The 16993-nt window shown below is 44.3% G+C and overlaps 1 protein-coding gene across 3 annotated transcripts in view; it reads left to right on the top strand.

Annotated features, from left to right (window-relative positions):
* Nucleotides 1-3194: 3194 nt before the first annotated feature.
* The window catches only part of LOC143815589 (uncharacterized), a 113072-nt gene continuing 99273 nt past the window's right edge, over nt 3195-16993 (top strand). Inside the window, exon 1 of one of the 3 annotated variants that reach the window (XM_077294942.1) lies at nt 3195-3272. The gene's annotated coding sequence lies outside the window, so the exon portion shown is untranslated. The remainder of the gene's footprint in view (nt 3273-16993) is intronic. The other 2 variants (XM_077294943.1, XM_077294944.1) reach the window with 2 other exon arrangements.

Here is a 16993-nt window from a genome sequence, read left to right as displayed (position 1 = left end):
CTTTCAGCATGATAATGATCCCAAGCACACTGCCAGGGCAACGAAGGAGTGGCTTCGTAAGAAGCATAAGAAGGACCTGGAGTGGCCTTGCCAGTCTCCAGATCTCAACCCCAAAGAAAACCTTTGGATGCAGTTGAAAGTCCGTGTTTCCCAGTGACAGGCCCAAAACATCACTGCTCTAGAGGAGATCTGCATGGGGGAATGGGCCAACGTACCACCAGCAGTGTGTGCTAACCTTGTGAAGAATTTCAGAAAACGTTTGGCCTCTGTCATTGCCAACAAGGGATATATAACAAAATATTGAGATGAACTTTTGTTAATGACCAAATACTTATTTTCCACCATAATTTGCTAAATAAATCTTGCCAAATCAGACAAGGTGATTTTCTGGATTTGTTTTCTCATTTTGACTCTCTTAGTTGTGGTCTACCTATGATGTCAGTTACAAGCCTCTCTCATCTTTTTAAGTGGGAGAACTTGCCCAATGGGTGGCTGACTAAATGCTTTTTTCCCCCACTGTAGTTTAGGGATAAGTGGAAGTGGGTAAGTATTTAACCCTAATTTTATTTAGTTCACGGAAATCGAGGCAAGGGTGGAGCAGCTGCAGATGAGGTAGAAGGACAGATATGACCCTTACATAAACATTAGTTTACGTAATCTTTCATAGCGGGTCAGGTCCTGACAAATTGTTCAGACAAGCTTTAGGCAATTTGGTGTTAGGAATAAGATCAATAACACAATCATAAAAACACGATGGGAAGGTAGTATCTCTGCCTCTTTTTCAGGCATCTCTGAAGTCTTTCCGGTATGCCGACAGACCCTCCAGACTAGTAAAGCAAATTTGTACAGAATGAAGACATTTCTTATAGCAGTTGGGGGTCCAATTGACAATATCCTTCTGACAACAATCAATAAGAAGAATATGATTATGCAGCCATGGAAACTCAAACACCAATGCAATGGGTAAATTATCCAAGATATAACAGGAGATGGAGTCAGAGTCAAGAGTTCCTACTCTTAGTGTGAATTCCACTGTTACCAGCTGGGCTAAGTTCTGAAGTAATGCTATCTTGACAATGGCAACAATCTGAATGGGTCTTTCCAATCTAACTGTCATTAATCCTAATTTAAGAACCTGTCCAGAATTATTAAAGTTTGCGAAAAACCACAGTCAATGAAAGGAAGTGCAGCTAACTTCAGGTTCTGAAAACATAGTTCCATGTTCAACAGTACTTTATCTGAGAAGTAAAAAGATACCTGGAAGCCTGTGGGACCTCCTCAATAATCACCCAGACTTAGGCTTTTCCCAATGGCTAGTTTGCGTCTGTACTTGAGATAATGCCCAGTGCGGCCGCAGTAGAGGCAGAGTCCGAGTTCATGCTGTCATCTCCATGTTCCTAGAGTTGGCTGCTCCAATCTCCATTGGTTCTGTCTTATGAAAGGAAACAGACTCTAGAAGAATGACCAAAATACCCTGTCGCTCATCTCATGTCTCTCGAATTCTATGATCCATACGAATGACTTGAGTAATGGCCTCCCCCCAAAAACAGGGTAGAGTAGAGTATGCAAAGCCAAAGTATCCTTAAAAGTACTTGTAAGGCCACAATGAAGCTGACACCCGAGAGCAACATCATTCCACAGAACCTCAGAAAATAACTGCCAGACCTCCAAACTATAATACTCGTTGATGTGGCCTCCCTGTGTCAGGTTCATGATATTAGCCTCCGTTACCTGAACCCTGTCAGGTTCATCATAGATCATCCTTAATGCATCCAAAAAGGTGTCAACAGAAGACCGTTCTGGGGATAGTGAGTACAAAGAGAATGTCCAAGTCTGAGGACCCCCACACAATGGGGACATGGTTAAACTCAACTGTTGGGACTAATCCCCAGAAGACCAGTGTTGTAGAGTAAAACAAAAAAATTATTTACTGCTCTCCCTAAGTACTCTAAACTGATCCATCTTCCCCAAAAATCTGTCAGGAAGTGCCACAACTGGATCAGGGGTGGTCAACTACACGTCATTGGGACCAGAAGATATTACAACTGTCAGTAGCAAAAAGTTTTGGGATGCACCAAAAGTACTAATTTGACCCTTCAGCTACATATGTGATGATTCTAGCCTCTGCTGATCCATGGCTGGAACCTGAACCATCTGCGTCTGATTTGTTACCTGGTCATAGAATTTATGAACTGGAAACTGGAACTGTTGAGGAAAAAAAAATATGGCCAGATGTAATGTGATGCTAGTCACAGAGAAAAAAGCAGAGATGATTACCTGCTCAGGCCTCCAAAACAAATGCACTGGTAGGGTGCAGAGGACCTGATTAATGATGGCTGAAACACAGGTGCAACAATATCGATGAAACAACAACTTTCAATCCAGTGATGGCTGTTTGGTATTTTAGTGCACAGAAAGATAAAAGATTCTGGTAAGCGGATCAATGCATTCCTATGTGTGCAGAATCCCCGCGATTCCGCAAGTTAATGAACATGCTGCGTTTTTTTCTGGAATGCGTTTCCGCTCAGGAAAACAACGCAGCATGTGCACAAAAAATGCGGATTGCATTCTATTAAATAGGATGCTTAATGTGAGCGTTTTTTCGCAGTTTTATAGCGTTTTTATAGCGAAAAAACGTGAAAAAAACGCAACGTGTGCACACAGCCTAATTAGGAAGCACAAACGACGTCTGGCAGAGTCAAACTGCTCAGTTAAATAGCTTGGGCCATCTCTAGAACAGAGAATACTTGGAGAAAGTCCTGCAATTCCCCGTCCCAGATTGGACAGTCAAGTTGTCAATCAAGCTCTGACAGCGCAGCACGCTCATCATAAGATTGGACAACCAAACGGTCAACGAAAACACTGATAACTCAGCATCACTCAGTTTCCATAGGTCAGCAAAACAATCATTCACTGTTTGGGGGAATAGTGACAGACAGTATCTCTATGATATAAATACCCCTTGCTGACTGATTAGAACAGGATTTAATGTCTATGCAGAGAAAGTCATGTAAGCACAAGAAAAAGTGTTGCATTGTAGGTGTTTCATGTGTGACATTGCTTATCAGCAAAATAGAAATGTTTATGCAAATAAATACATAGTTTTTGCTTTAGTAGAAATACTTTCTCAGATTCACTGTGTGTCAAAAGGGGAAGTTAACTTTTAGTAAGAAATTCAAGTTCCCTTATGTCCCATCCATTTCCTTGAGTGAAGCATCAACAAAAGAACGAATCTCTATCAGCTGTACACATAAAAAAGAAATTATATCAAGGTATGTGTTTAGATGAGAACATATGTAATCAGCAGAAATGCGATCTTCATTGGGTTTTTGAAATGTACTAACTGCCATTTAATCCTACCTTAACGGGACTTGATGGGACACAGATTATTACAGTTTTTGGTTTATTATTCAGTCATAAATATTATATAGAATTAACTATTAAAGGTTGTGAGCCTGGATAAAGAAAGTTGAAAATGGTAGATAGATAGATAGATAGATAGATAGATAGATAGATAGATAGATAGATAGATAGATAGATAGATCGATAGATTTAGACACCATCCTAAAAAATACAAAATGATAGCAGTAAGTGTTTGCCATGCGCTTTAATATGTTATGCCTACAGTGTACCTCCAGCAGTGCACTGTTGATAAGTATGCTGTTATGTTCTTTTTAGATAGGTCTGTTCAGCATACTATACCACTGAATGTTGTCATTTTATTATGGATGGGTTGTAACAGTTCTGAAATAAATATGCTAAACTTTTGTATGAGACACCACATGAGACGTGTAAATGAGTTGTGACATCAAAGGTGGAGTATATACAGTAAGATACCCTTTATGCAGAGGCAGGGAGCTACAGGTTGTAGGTGTCATGACTCGGTCGGTAGACAAAGTGGCTTAAAAGAGTTGACCAGTCAAAACTGATAAGCCTGCAGTAACTTTGTGACTAATGACTTATGAGTACCCCCAGTGCACGCGCTTGGGGATTCGCTGGTTTCAGACCTGGGACCGGAGGGTATGTATGAGTTATACCTACCCCTGCTCCACACACTTGTATTGAGCTGAGGCAGCGTCCTGTCTAGTGACGCGGCCATCTAGTAGGCATGGCTGACCAGAGAGAATGGCCTTGCTCCATGCAACTGTATGGAGAGCATGGGTGTGTCTGCAGCGCCCCAGAGTCCTGGTCGTTGCAGTACCGTGGCTCCGCCACTAAGGGGAGCCATGGTGCGTTCGATGGCACTGAAGGAGTTCCTCCAATCAGGTATCACAGACACCAATATGTTTCACAGCTGGGCCTCCGGGGGGAGCTAAGGGTGCTATTCATTAGGCCACTCCCCACCATAGTGGGTAAACTGGGGGTCAGGCAGGAAGTTAGTAGAGAAAGCTGACTGGATCGAACGAAGCAACACCTAGTGAGAGAGGGTGTTGTGGAGGAAGAGACAGTAGGGTCTCTGCCAGGGGTGGGATCCTGGCAGAGGCTTGGCATTGAAAGAACGTAACGGGACCGTGCCTGCTCAGAATAGCGGCGGTGCCCTAAGAAAGGATTAGAAGCGAGATAGATTGTGCTGAGTGAGAAACGAAATCAAGCAGAAGGAGAATACCAGCAGGGGTTTTGTTGAAAGAGGCAGCACCTTGCTGAGGCGCATTACCGGTGGCCGGAACGCCGAGGGAGTGGAATAATATACAGCTTTAAGCCATACTCCAAACAGCGGCAGGACAGTCAGTCTCAGGCGGGCTGTCTACCACATATCACCTATGAAGTCTTGGGGGGCAATTGCGGGAGAGGGGCGTCTCTAGGGTCCCGGAAGAACTCCAGGCCTACCTGACAAACGGGTGCCGTTCTTACTGTAACATCAGGAAGGGACGGAAGATTAGCAGAAGATCAGTTAATCGAGTTGTGAGGGAACTTAAGAAACAGACACAACAGTTGTGGGGTACTTTCCGTAAGCACAGCAGGGAAGGACTACAACACAAAGCGCTAAGAAGGAAGGCACTGATTTCCACCTGTGAGGAGAACTCTGGAAGTGCCATTGGACCGGCCGGACTTGCGCAGCCTGGTGGACCGGATTCTGGACTGAGGACCGAGAGATCTCCAGTAAAGAGGTAAAGAGACTGCAACCTGGTGTCCTCGTTATTTACCGCGACCTGCACCCCACAACTGCACCGCTATACCACCGTTAACAGCACCTATTTGCAACGGACGTCCCCCACTGACAGATAGGGCCACGGACCGGGTCTAGCCACCGTGACAACCCCAGGACTGAGATCCCAGAGGCCCGGCTCCGGGTACCCCTCGGCCCTGCGGCGGTGTGGGGGCGCTCCAAATCTTGGCGTCACGAACAGGATCTACTTAAGCCTGAGGAATCAGGTCATGTGTGCCTTGGAACTGTGATTTATTGTGCTTGGACTGTACTTTATTGCAAAGACTGTGCTGCGCCACTTGCCGCCAAAAGTTCGCGCCAAAACCGCCGCCATTACAGCGCTAAGGAGAGCGCAGGAGAAGAAGAAGGGCGTGGAAGTGGGCGTGAACAAGCTGAAGAGCGCGAAAGACAATGGCCGCCCAGTCTAAATATCTCGGCCCCTTGAGGACGTGTCCGTCAGCAGCCGAGATCCGCCTCTTGATCCTCAATGGTGGGCAGAGACAGAGAAAACGAAACCGCCCACGAAGGAGAGAGCGGGAAAAGGACCAGGAAGAAGAAGTGAGCGACATGGAGGACGCCATGGCGAGCCGCCCGGAGCCGGAGCGTGGGGTCGGAGCAGAGGACTCCCCCAGCCACCCGGAGGGGCACCGCAACCAGGCCTCCACCGCTGATGCTGAATTCCTGCAGGCCGGAGTGGACGAGCTCAGCGACCGACCCCGGCGGACGCAGCTGAGCACTGAGGCCGGGTGGAAGAAGGCCATCATCAGGAGCCTCACCAGACATCCGTCGGCAGCCTCATCTGGCCCGGAGCAGGGAAGAAGTTCCAGCGCTCCGAAGCCGGAAAGCGGGACACTGCAAGCAGAGATGACAACGCCGCAGCGCGAGGCCCTGCAGCCAGCGTTCCAGACCCCAGCGGAGGCAGAGCAGACCAGCACCGGAGGAACCGCATCTGAAGCAGGTATGAAGGATGACCCTGCCCTGACAACTGACACCCCTCCCGCGACTGCTAGTGCCACAGCTGCTGACCCCGTTCCAGTGACTGATCTTGCAGCAGCCTCTACCTCTGCTGCAACAAATGCCCCTACTCAAGCTGCGCAGATCTCCATCGCTGCGCATGATTTAACCATACATGAAAGACGGATTAACGGCGTTTGTCCAGCACTGGGTGTAACCCTGGACCTCACTTTTCCCAGGCCGAGAAGGGTTAAGTGCCAGGTGCAGCCCTGGAAGCCGTCCAACTAAGCCTCGGAAACCTGAAAATGTAAATAGTTACTGTTTGTTCTTTAAGTTGCTGCTAAACCCGTCCAGGGTAAACTTTAAAAAGGTGACCCCTTTGTTGACCCGGGTCACTATTGTTGTTTTCTTGAAGTTTTGCACAAAGTTACACAAACTGCGAAATCATGGACTGTGCATGATTTGAACTTTCTTGTAAATAGTTTGCACCTTCTTAAAGGTGCTTCCTACTGGTTTTGTTTAAAGACATTTTGCGAAGATACCATTCCGGAGCCTTTGCATGGACTGGTAGGCTGAGAAGAAGAGCTACCTCAGAAAGACTTGATCTCCTCTTAAAGGGGAGGTTAGAATTGAACTTGAAAGTGATACTGTTTTAGAACAGTAATGTCAAGATAATGCTTTGAAGGAAATGTAACTGTTTTTCATGGAAAAGTTATGTGTGTTTAATTTGTTTAAAATGTGAAACCTAGATAATGTTCTTTGAAGAGAAAGATGTAGAAAGCCCGTAGGGGTAGATGTAGAGTTCCGTTTAACTAAAAGTAAAGAAGTAATAACGAAGGTGAGGATAGAAGGTAAACCCTGCGTCCCCATAGAAAGTTAGTTCGTTACTAAGGACAGAAAGTAGACCCGTAGGGGTTAGTGAGTGAGTCCTTATAGGAGCCAAGCAGAGTGGGCTCCATGCTCTCAAATTGAAAGGAATGTTATGTCTATACTATGTATAGTAGAGAAAGGCAGTAGGCCCTGGCTGAACGGGGCGGTCCTGTAAAAGAAAGGAGAGGCAGTAGGTCTGGTGCCATAGGGACAGGCGGTCCTGCAGGTTCAAAGTAGGAGAATGTGAAGTTACCTTGCCCTGTAATGTGATTATAGGAAGGCCTTTGGTAAACTAAGAGTGTATGTTTCCTAAAGGCAATGTTAATTTATTGTTCCAGCATTTGCACTTAGTAGAATACCCGGTTGGGTAATGAGAGTTAATTGTAGCCTGTTGCTATGATATTTGATTATGTTTTGTAACGTTAAAGTGTCCTCACCTCCCATAAAGGGAAGCCTGTTCAAGTATGCTTATTGTTTTGCACTCAACAAATTTGTATGTCTTTTTGCTAACCTGTATTGTTGTTTTCTTCCCAGTCCCGGAGTACTGTGTTTAACCAGGGGGGAGTGCAGCGCCCCAGAGTCCTGGTCGTTGCAGTACCGTGGCTCCGCCACTAAGGGGAGCCATGGTGCGTTCGATGGCACTGAAGGAGTTCCTCCAATCAGGTATCACAGACACCAATATGTTTCACAGCTGGGCCTCCGGGGGGAGCTGAGGGTGCTATTCATTAGGCCACTCCCCACCATAGTGGGTAAACTGGGGGTCAGGCAGGAAGTTAGTAGAGAAAGCTGACTGGATCGAACGAAGCAACACCTAGTGAGAGAGGGTGTTGTGGAGGAAGAGACAGTAGGGTCTCTGCCAGGGGTGGGATCCTGGCAGAGGCTTGGCATTGAAAGAACGTAACGGGACCGTGCCTGCTCAGAATAGCGGCGGTGCCCTAAGAAAGGATTAGAAGCGAGATAGATTGTGCTGAGTGAGAAACGAAATCAAGCAGAAGGAGAATACCAGCAGGGGTTTTGTTGAAAGAGGCAGCACCTTGCTGAGGCGCATTACCGGTGGCCGGAACGCCGAGGGAGTGGAATAATATACAGCTTTAAGCCATACTCCAAACAGCGGCAGGACAGTCAGTCTCAGGCGGGCTGTCTACCACATATCACCTATGAAGTCTTGGGGGGCAATTGCGGGAGAGGGGCGTCTCTAGGGTCCCGGAAGAACTCCAGGCCTACCTGACAAACGGGTGCCGTTCTTACTGTAACATCAGGAAGGGACGGAAGATTAGCAGAAGATCAGTTAATCGAGTTGTGAGGGAACTTAAGAAACAGACACAACAGTTGTGGGGTACTTTCCGTAAGCACAGCAGGGAAGGACTACAACACAAAGCGCTAAGAAGGAAGGCACTGATTTCCACCTGTGAGGAGAACTCTGGAAGTGCCATTGGACCGGCCGGACTTGCGCAGCCTGGTGGACCGGATTCTGGACTGAGGACCGAGAGATCTCCAGTAAAGAGGTAAAGAGACTGCAACCTGGTGTCCTCGTTATTTACCGCGACCTGCACCCCACAACTGCACCGCTATACCACCGTTAACAGCACCTATTTGCAACGGACGTCCCCCACTGACAGATAGGGCCACGGACCGGGTCTAGCCACCGTGACAACCCCAGGACTGAGATCCCAGAGGCCCGGCTCCGGGTACCCCTCGGCCCTGCGGCGGTGTGGGGGCGCTCCATGTCCACTGGCCAGAGGTATGTATAACTCATAATACCCTCTGGTCCCTAGTCTGAAACTGGCGAATCCCCACAGTGCATGACTTGGGGAAATTCATAAGTCTGCAGTCACACAGAGTGACTGCAGATTTACCTGTTTTGACCGGACAAGCTCTTTAAGCTTGGCATTTGCCTCCACTCTTAATATTGCCTACTGCTTGTTTCTCCTCAACACTTCTGTTCCCAGTCACTATGTACATCTGTATGAATGCTGAAAGAGTAGTCGATCAATATGGATTACGCATTATAATGCTTTTCTATAGTGCATATGTAGTGATCGCTGTGTCACATATAATGTAATACTAAGGCACTTAGGAAATAATAGGAAGTAAAGCATTGAAGCACATTACACAAGGCTTCCAGTGCATAGTCGTTAGGCAGAAAGAAATAATGCAGCTGTTGCCAAAATATGAATATGAGAACTAGTAAAATACATTTTTTTTTATGGGAAAAAAGGAGAATTGAGAGGTTTGTTTGAACTTTCTTTGCTTTGTTGAATTGTCCTCAAAATTTCTAATTTATTCTCCATAAATCACATTCATTGTGTAGAAAATCTAATATATAAAGCTGAATGTGTGTATGTGTATGTGTGTGTGTGTGTGTGTATGTCCGGGATTGGCATCTGAACCGTCGCAGCTACAGCCACAAAATTTTGCACAGTCACACGTCTGGACCCCGAGAGCGTCATAGGCTATGTTGTGAGGTGAAATTTTAACCCCGTGCTTTCCAATTCACCAAACAATTTTGCCCCTATCTACATAATGGGGAAAAAGTGAAAGGAAAAGTGTTGGAGGCAAATTGACAGCTGCCAGATGTGAACAAGGGGGACTTAAAGAATGAGAGCGATGGCGCCAAAGAGTATATACCGTACAGTTGCTAAGGTGGGGCCCTGACATGGGATACTCACCACACGGGGATATGGACACACACAAAATGCGCCACACACTACCACGTGCTTGAAGACATATACCACCCTCAGCACACATTTCACCACACATACACCAACCTCACCACATAAAAGTCAAAACACAAAAGTCGCCACTCAAAACTCGCCATGCGCAAAACTCTCCACATGCAAAACTCACCTCATGGAAAACTCGCCACACGCAAAACTAGGCTCACGCAGAACTCGCCACACGTGCAAAACTCACCTCATGGAAAACCCGCCACACGCAAAACTTGCACACGCGGAAAAATTGCCACATGCACAAAAGTTGCAACACATGCAAAAGTTGCCTCACACAAAACTTGCACACACTCAAAACGCACCACACATAAAACTCGCCACGTGCAAAACTCGCCATTCGCAAAACTTGCTGCACACAACTTGCTACATTTACCTGTCACATGCAACTCGACACACAAAAAGTTGCTACACGCATGTCGCCACACAAAACTCATCTCACAAAAGTCGCTACATGCATTTCGCCACACACAACTTGACACATGAAACTCGCCCTAAAACACACACAAGTCTGGTATTATCCTTCAAAAATAAAAATCTGATTAATAAGCAGACAAACTACAAGAGCAACAAATGTACCATATAGGAAATACGGCAGCTGTCAGTCACATGACCTGTCTATTATGTGTATGTGTGAGCTAATATATACTGCCAGGGGGGAGGGCTTCCTGTTGGCTGGGGATTTATCAGGCTGCCAATAGCAACCAATCACAGCTCAGCTTCTATTTTGCTACAGTTAATTAATCTGAGCTCTGATTGGTTAATATAGGCAACAAAGGACATTCTCAGTATAACAAAGCTTGTGTGAGATAATGGCATGTCAGTTAGGGTGTGTTGGTGGAAAGGCTGATGTCAGTCACATTACCTCTATGTGAGAGGATATAGAAACTGCCAGTTACAGACTATTTTTACCACAATAATGCTTCATAAGAAAAGGAATTCCATGGCACGAATGTCAGCTGATGCAAAAAGAAAAGCTGCATTACGGGCCAATGAAAAAATGTGAAGACCGAGAAGCAAGGCTGACACACATGAGAACAGCAGCTGCTTCCTCAAGAGCCAATGAACTTTCTGATCAGAGGGAAGCGAGGCTTGCAGACAAGAGAACAAGAGCTGCTTCCTCAGGGGCCAATGAACTTTCTGAGGAGAGGGAAGCGAGGCTTGCAGACATGAAAACAAGAGCTAATTACATTTCTATCTATTTGCTTTGTGGTTTTTGTGTGCAGATTAAATTTTTGTTCACACATTCTATTTTGCTAACAGCAGTTATTAACCCGGGCGAAGCCGGGTAGTACAGCTAGTATTGTAATAAGATTCTGGAATTGTATTGAACCCCTTTTGAGCTCTTTATTGCAAACAGCCTTCTTAAAGAAGTGTTCAGAGAAATGTATTAAAATAAATACGTTTAATAATACACATTTTAATGGTAAGCATTTCTCTAAATACCTTTTTTAATAAAAAGATGTCAATGTTAGGTGCATCCAGCATCACGTCCACTGGTAATAACTGAAATCAAAGTCCTTTTTTATTCTATGTTAAAATGACAGATTAAAAACATCCTTGAAAAATAGTGCAAAAAATAATCGGGATGAGCCTTACGCATTTTGAAAAATTCAGTTCTTATTCATAGTACAATCCCAATATGTATAGAATGTTTCAGATCACCAAACAAATTTAAGTGTTACACAAAGATTACACAAGTAGACACAAAATACAATTTTTAAACAAAGGTCTTTATTATTAAGGGCAAAGGAAATCCAAACCTACAGGTCCTTGTATGAAAAAGTGATTGCCCCCTCCCTTAAAACATAAATTACCTGTGGTTTATCACATCTTTGGAAAGCTCAGTTCACATTCCCTAGTCACATCAAGGGCTGATCACTGCCACAACTGTTCTCAACCAAGAAATCACTTAAATAGGACATTAAATAGGACGTGCCTGACAAAGCAAAGTAGACCAAAATACCCTCGAAGCTAGATAGCATGCAGTGATCTAAAGAAATTCTGGAACAAATGAGAAAAAAAGTAATTGAGATCTATCAGTCTGGAAAAGGTTATAAAGCCATTGGGACTAAAGCTTTGGGGCTCCAGCGAACCACAGTAAGAGTTATTATCCTCAAATGGCGAAAACATGGAACAGCGAAAACCTTCCCAAGAGTGTCCGGCTGAACAAAATTACCCCAAGAGCGCAGTAATGACTCATGCAATAGGTCACAAAAGACCCCACAACAAGATCCAAAGAACTGCAGGCCCCATTTGCCTCAGTTAAGGTCAGTGTTCATTACTCCACCATAATAAAGAGACTGGGCAAAAATGGACTGCATGCCATGGCAGAATTCCAAGACAAAAACCACTGCTGAGCAATAAGAACTTAAAGGCTTATCTTAGTTTTACCAGAAAACATCTTGATCATCCCCAAGACTGTTGGGAGAATAGTCTGTGGACTGACGTGACAGAAGTTGAACATTTTGGAATGTGTATGTCCCATTACATCTGGCGTAGAAGCATTTCATAAAAATAAGGTCATACCAACAGTAAAATATGGTGGTTGTTGTGTAATGGTCTGGGGTGTTTTCCTGCTTCAGGACCTGGAAGACTTGCTGCGGAAAATGAAACCATACATTCTGCTGTCTACCAAAAAATCCTGAAGGAGATTGCCAGCATTCTATTGGTGACCTCAAGCTGAAGCGCACTTGGATTATGCAGCAGGACAATGATCCAAAACACACCAGAAAGCCCACCTCTGCATGGCTTATGAAAAACAAAATTAAGACTATGGAGTGGCCTAGTCAAGATCCTGACCTTAATCTGATTGAGATGCTGTGGAATGACATTTAAAAAGAGGGTTCATGCTTGGAAACCCTCCAATGTGGCTAAATTACAGCAATTCTGGAAAGGTGAATGTGCCAAAATTCCTCCAGATTATTGTAAAAGCCTTCTTGCCAGTTATCACAAATGCTTGATTGCAGTTGTTGCTGCTAAGTATGGCCCAACCAGTTATTAGGTTTAGGGGCAATCACTTTTTCACACAGTTTTCTACACCTGTAGGTTTGGATTTCTTTTGCCTTTTGTGTGTACTTGTGTTATTTTTGTCTAATATTTAAAATTGTTTGGTTATCTTAAACATTTAAGTGTGACAAGCATGCAAAAGCATAGGAAATCAGGAAGGGAGCGAACACTTTTTCACATAACTGTATGTGTTCTGTTATGTTTTCTTGGTGGGTGCGTACTACACCGGACATATTGTAATTTGCAGACTTCACATGTAATAACATAAATAGTCTGAACAGTACTACAATTAATGAAGGAATTAATTTTAAATTATTTATTAGAAGACGTAGGAGTACCGGTTTTTGTGTTCGCCACATTAGAACATAAACCACAAACTTTTTTGCCACTTGCCACATTTGTAGCAACTATTCAAACCAGTTTTTAACCCCTTCCTGATATTGGACGTACTATCCCGTCGAGGTGGGGTGGGCCTGTATGACCACCGACGGGAAAGTACATCCAGCGCGATCGGCGGCGCTCACGGGGGGAGCGCGGCCAATCGCGGCCGGGTGTCACGGACCGCCCCCGGCACATTAACCCCCGGCACACCGCGATCAAACATGAACATGTGATCGCGTTGCTGCGAGGGTCTCTTACCTCCTCCTCGCTGCAGGTGCCTGGATCCAAGATGGCCGCGGCATCCGGGTCCTGCAGGGAGGGAGGTGGCTTACCAAGTGCCTGCTCAGAGCAGGCGCTTGGTAAGCCTGCAGTGCTGTAAGTCAGATCGGTGATCTGACAGAGTGCTGTGCAAACTGTCAGATCAGCGATCTGTGATGTCACCCCCTGGGACAAAGTAAAAAAGTAAAAAAAAATTCCACATGTGTAAAAAAAAAAAAAAATTCCTAAATAAACAAAATAAATATATATATATTATTCCCATAAATACATTTCTTTATCTAAATAAAAAAAAACAATAAAAGTACACATATTTAGTATCGCCGCGTCCGTAACGACCCCACCTATAAAACTATATTACTAGTTAATCCCTTCAGTGAACACCGTAGGGAAAAAAAAAATGAGGCAAAAAACAACGATTTATTCTCATACCATAAAAAGTGGAATAACACGCGATCAAAAAGACGGATATAAATAACCATGGTACCGCTGAAAACATCATCTTGTCCTGCAAAAAACGAGCCGCAATACAGCATCATCAGCGAAAAAATAAAAAAGTTATAGTCCTCAGAATAAAGCGATGCCAAAATAATTATTTTTTCTATAAAATAGTTTTTATCGTATAAAAGCGCCAAAGCGTAATCATACTGACCCGAAGAATAAAACTGCTTTATCAATTTTACCAAACGTGGAACGGTATAAACGCCTCCCCCAAAAGAAATTCATGAATAGCTGTTTTTTTTGTCATTCTGCCTCACAAAAATCGGAATAAAAAGGCGATCAAAAACTGTCATGTGTCCGAAAATGTTACCAATAAAAATGTAAACTAGTCCCGCAAAAAACAAGACCTCACATGACTCTGTGGACCAAAATATGGAAAAATTATAGGTCTCGAAATGTGGAGACGCAAAAACTTTTTTGCTATAAAAAGCGTCTTTTAGTGTGTGACGGCTGCCAATCATACAAATCCGCTATAAAAATGCTATAAAAGTAAATCAAACCCCCCTTCATCACCCCCTTAGTGAGGGAAAAATAATAAAATTAAAAAAATGTATTTATTTCCATTTTCCCATTAGGGTTAGGGTTAGGGCTAGGGTTAGGGTATGTGCACATGTCCGGATTTCTTGCAGAAATTTCCTGAAGAAAATCGGAAATTTTCTGCAAGAAATCCGCATTTTTTTTTTTGCGTTTTTTTTCTGGTTTTTTTTCGCGTTTTTTTTAGCATTCTGCAAGCGTAATTAGCTTGCAGAATGCTAAAGTTTTCCAAGCGATCTGTAGCATTGCTTGGAAAACTGACTGACAAGTTGGTCACACTTGTCAAACATAGTGTTTGACAAGTGTGACCAACTTTTTACTATAGATGCTGCTTATGCAGCATCTATAGTAAAAGATAGAATGTTTAAAAATAATAAAAAAAATAAAAAAAATGCTTATACTCACCTGCAGACAGCTGATCTCCTCAGCGGCGTCCGTTCCTATAGCTGGTGTGTGTGCGCAGGACCTTCCATGACGTCGCGGTCACATGAGCGGTCACATGACCGGTCTCGCGACCAATCACAGGACTGCGACGTCATCGCAGGTCCTTCACCACACACCAGCTATAGGAACCGAAGCGGCAGCATGCACCTGAGAGGCAGGAAGACATCGAAGGTGAGTATATCACTATTTTTTATTTTAATTCTTTTTTTTGGACCAATTATATGGTGCCCAGTCCATGGAGGAGAGTCTCCTCTCCTCCACCCTGGGTACCAACCGCACATAATCTGCTTACTTCCCGCATGGTGTGCACAGCCCCGTGCGGAAAGTATACAGATCAATGCACTCCTAGGTGTGCGGAATCCCCGCAATTCCGCATTTTTAATGAACATGTTGCTTTTTTTTCCGCGATGCGATTTTTTCGCGGAAAAAAATGCAACATTTGCACAAGAAATGCGGAATACACTGTAAATAATAGGAGGCATATGTTACCGTTTTTTTTGCGTTTTTATCACGTTTTTATAGCAAAAAAACGCGAAAAAAACGCGAAAAATACTGAACGTGTGCACATGGCCTTAGGGCTAGGGTTAGGGTTAGGGCTAGGGTTAGGGTTAGGGCTAGGGTTAGGGCTAGGGTTAGGGTTGGGGCTAGGGTTGGAGCTAAAGTTAGGGTTAGGGTTGGGGCTAAAGTTAGGGTTAGGGTTTGGTTTACATTTATTGTTGGGATTAGGGTTGGGATTAGAGATAGTGGTGTGTCAGGGTTAGGGGTGTGGTTAGGGTTACCATTGGGATTAGGGTTAGGGGTGTGTTTGGATTAGGGTTTCAGTTAGAATTGGGGAGTTTCCACTGTTTAGGCACATCAGGGGCTCTCCAAACGCGACATGGCATCCGATCTCAATTCCAGCCAATTCTGCATTGAAAAAGTAAAACAGTGATCCTTCCCTTCCGAGCTTTCCCGTGCGCCCAAACAGGGGTTTACCCCAACATATGGGGCATCAGCGTTCTCGGGACAAATTGGACAACAACTTTTGGGGTCCAAGTTCTCTTGTTACCCTTGGGAAAATATAAATTTGGGGGGCTAAAAATCATTTTTGTGGGAAAAAAAATGATTTTTTATTTTCACGGCTCTGCGTTGTAAACTGTAATGAAACACTTGGGGGTTCAAAGTTCTCAAAACACATATAGATAAGTTCCTTGGGAGGTCTAGTTTCCAATATGGGGTCACTTTGGGGGGTTTCTACTGTTTGGGTACATCAGGGGCTCTGCAAATGCAACGTGACGCCTGCAGACCAATCCATCTAAGTCTGCATTCCAAATGGCGCTCCTTCCCTCCCGAGCTCTGCCATGCGCCCAAACAGTGGTTCCCCCCACATATGGGGTATCAGCGTACTCAGGACAAATTGGACAACAACTTTTGGGGACCAATTTATCCTGTTACCCTTGTGAAAATACAAAACTGGGGGCTAAAAAATCATTTTTGTGAAAAAAAAAAGAATTTTTAATTTCACGGCTCTGCTTTATAAACTGTAGTGAAACACTTGGGGGATCAAAGCTCTCAAAACACATCTAGATAAGTTCCTTATGGGGTCTACTTTCCAAAATGGTGTCACTTGTGGGGTGGTTTAATGTTTAGGCACATCAGGGCTCTCCAAACGCGACATGGCGTCCCATCTTAATTCTAGTCAATTTTGCATTGAAAAGTCAAATGGCGCTCCTTCCCTTCCGAGCTTTGCCATGCGCCCAAACAGTCGTTTACCCCCACATATGGGGTATCGGTGTACTCAGGACAAATTGCACAACAACTTTTGTGGTCTAATTTCTTCTCTTACCCTTGGGAAAATAAAAAATTGGGGGCGAAAAGATAATTTTTGTGAAAAAATATGATTTTTTATTTTTACGGCTCTGCATTATAAACTTCTGTGAAGCACTTGTTGGGTCAAAGTGCTCACCACACATCTAGATATGTTCCTTAAGGGGTCTACTTTCCAAAATGGTGTCACTTGTGGGGGGTTTCAATGTTTAGGCACATCAGGGGCTCTCCAAACGCAACATGGCATCCCATCTTAATTCCAGTCAATTTTGCATTGAAAAGTCAAATGGCGCTCCTTCCCTTCCGAGCTCTGCTATGCGTCCAAACAGTGGTTTACCCCCACATA

This window comes from Ranitomeya variabilis, chromosome 3, assembly GCF_051348905.1.
Source record: "Ranitomeya variabilis isolate aRanVar5 chromosome 3, aRanVar5.hap1, whole genome shotgun sequence".
Taxonomy (NCBI): domain Eukaryota; kingdom Metazoa; phylum Chordata; class Amphibia; order Anura; family Dendrobatidae; genus Ranitomeya; species Ranitomeya variabilis.
This window is presented reverse-complemented; position numbering and strand designations above follow the sequence as displayed.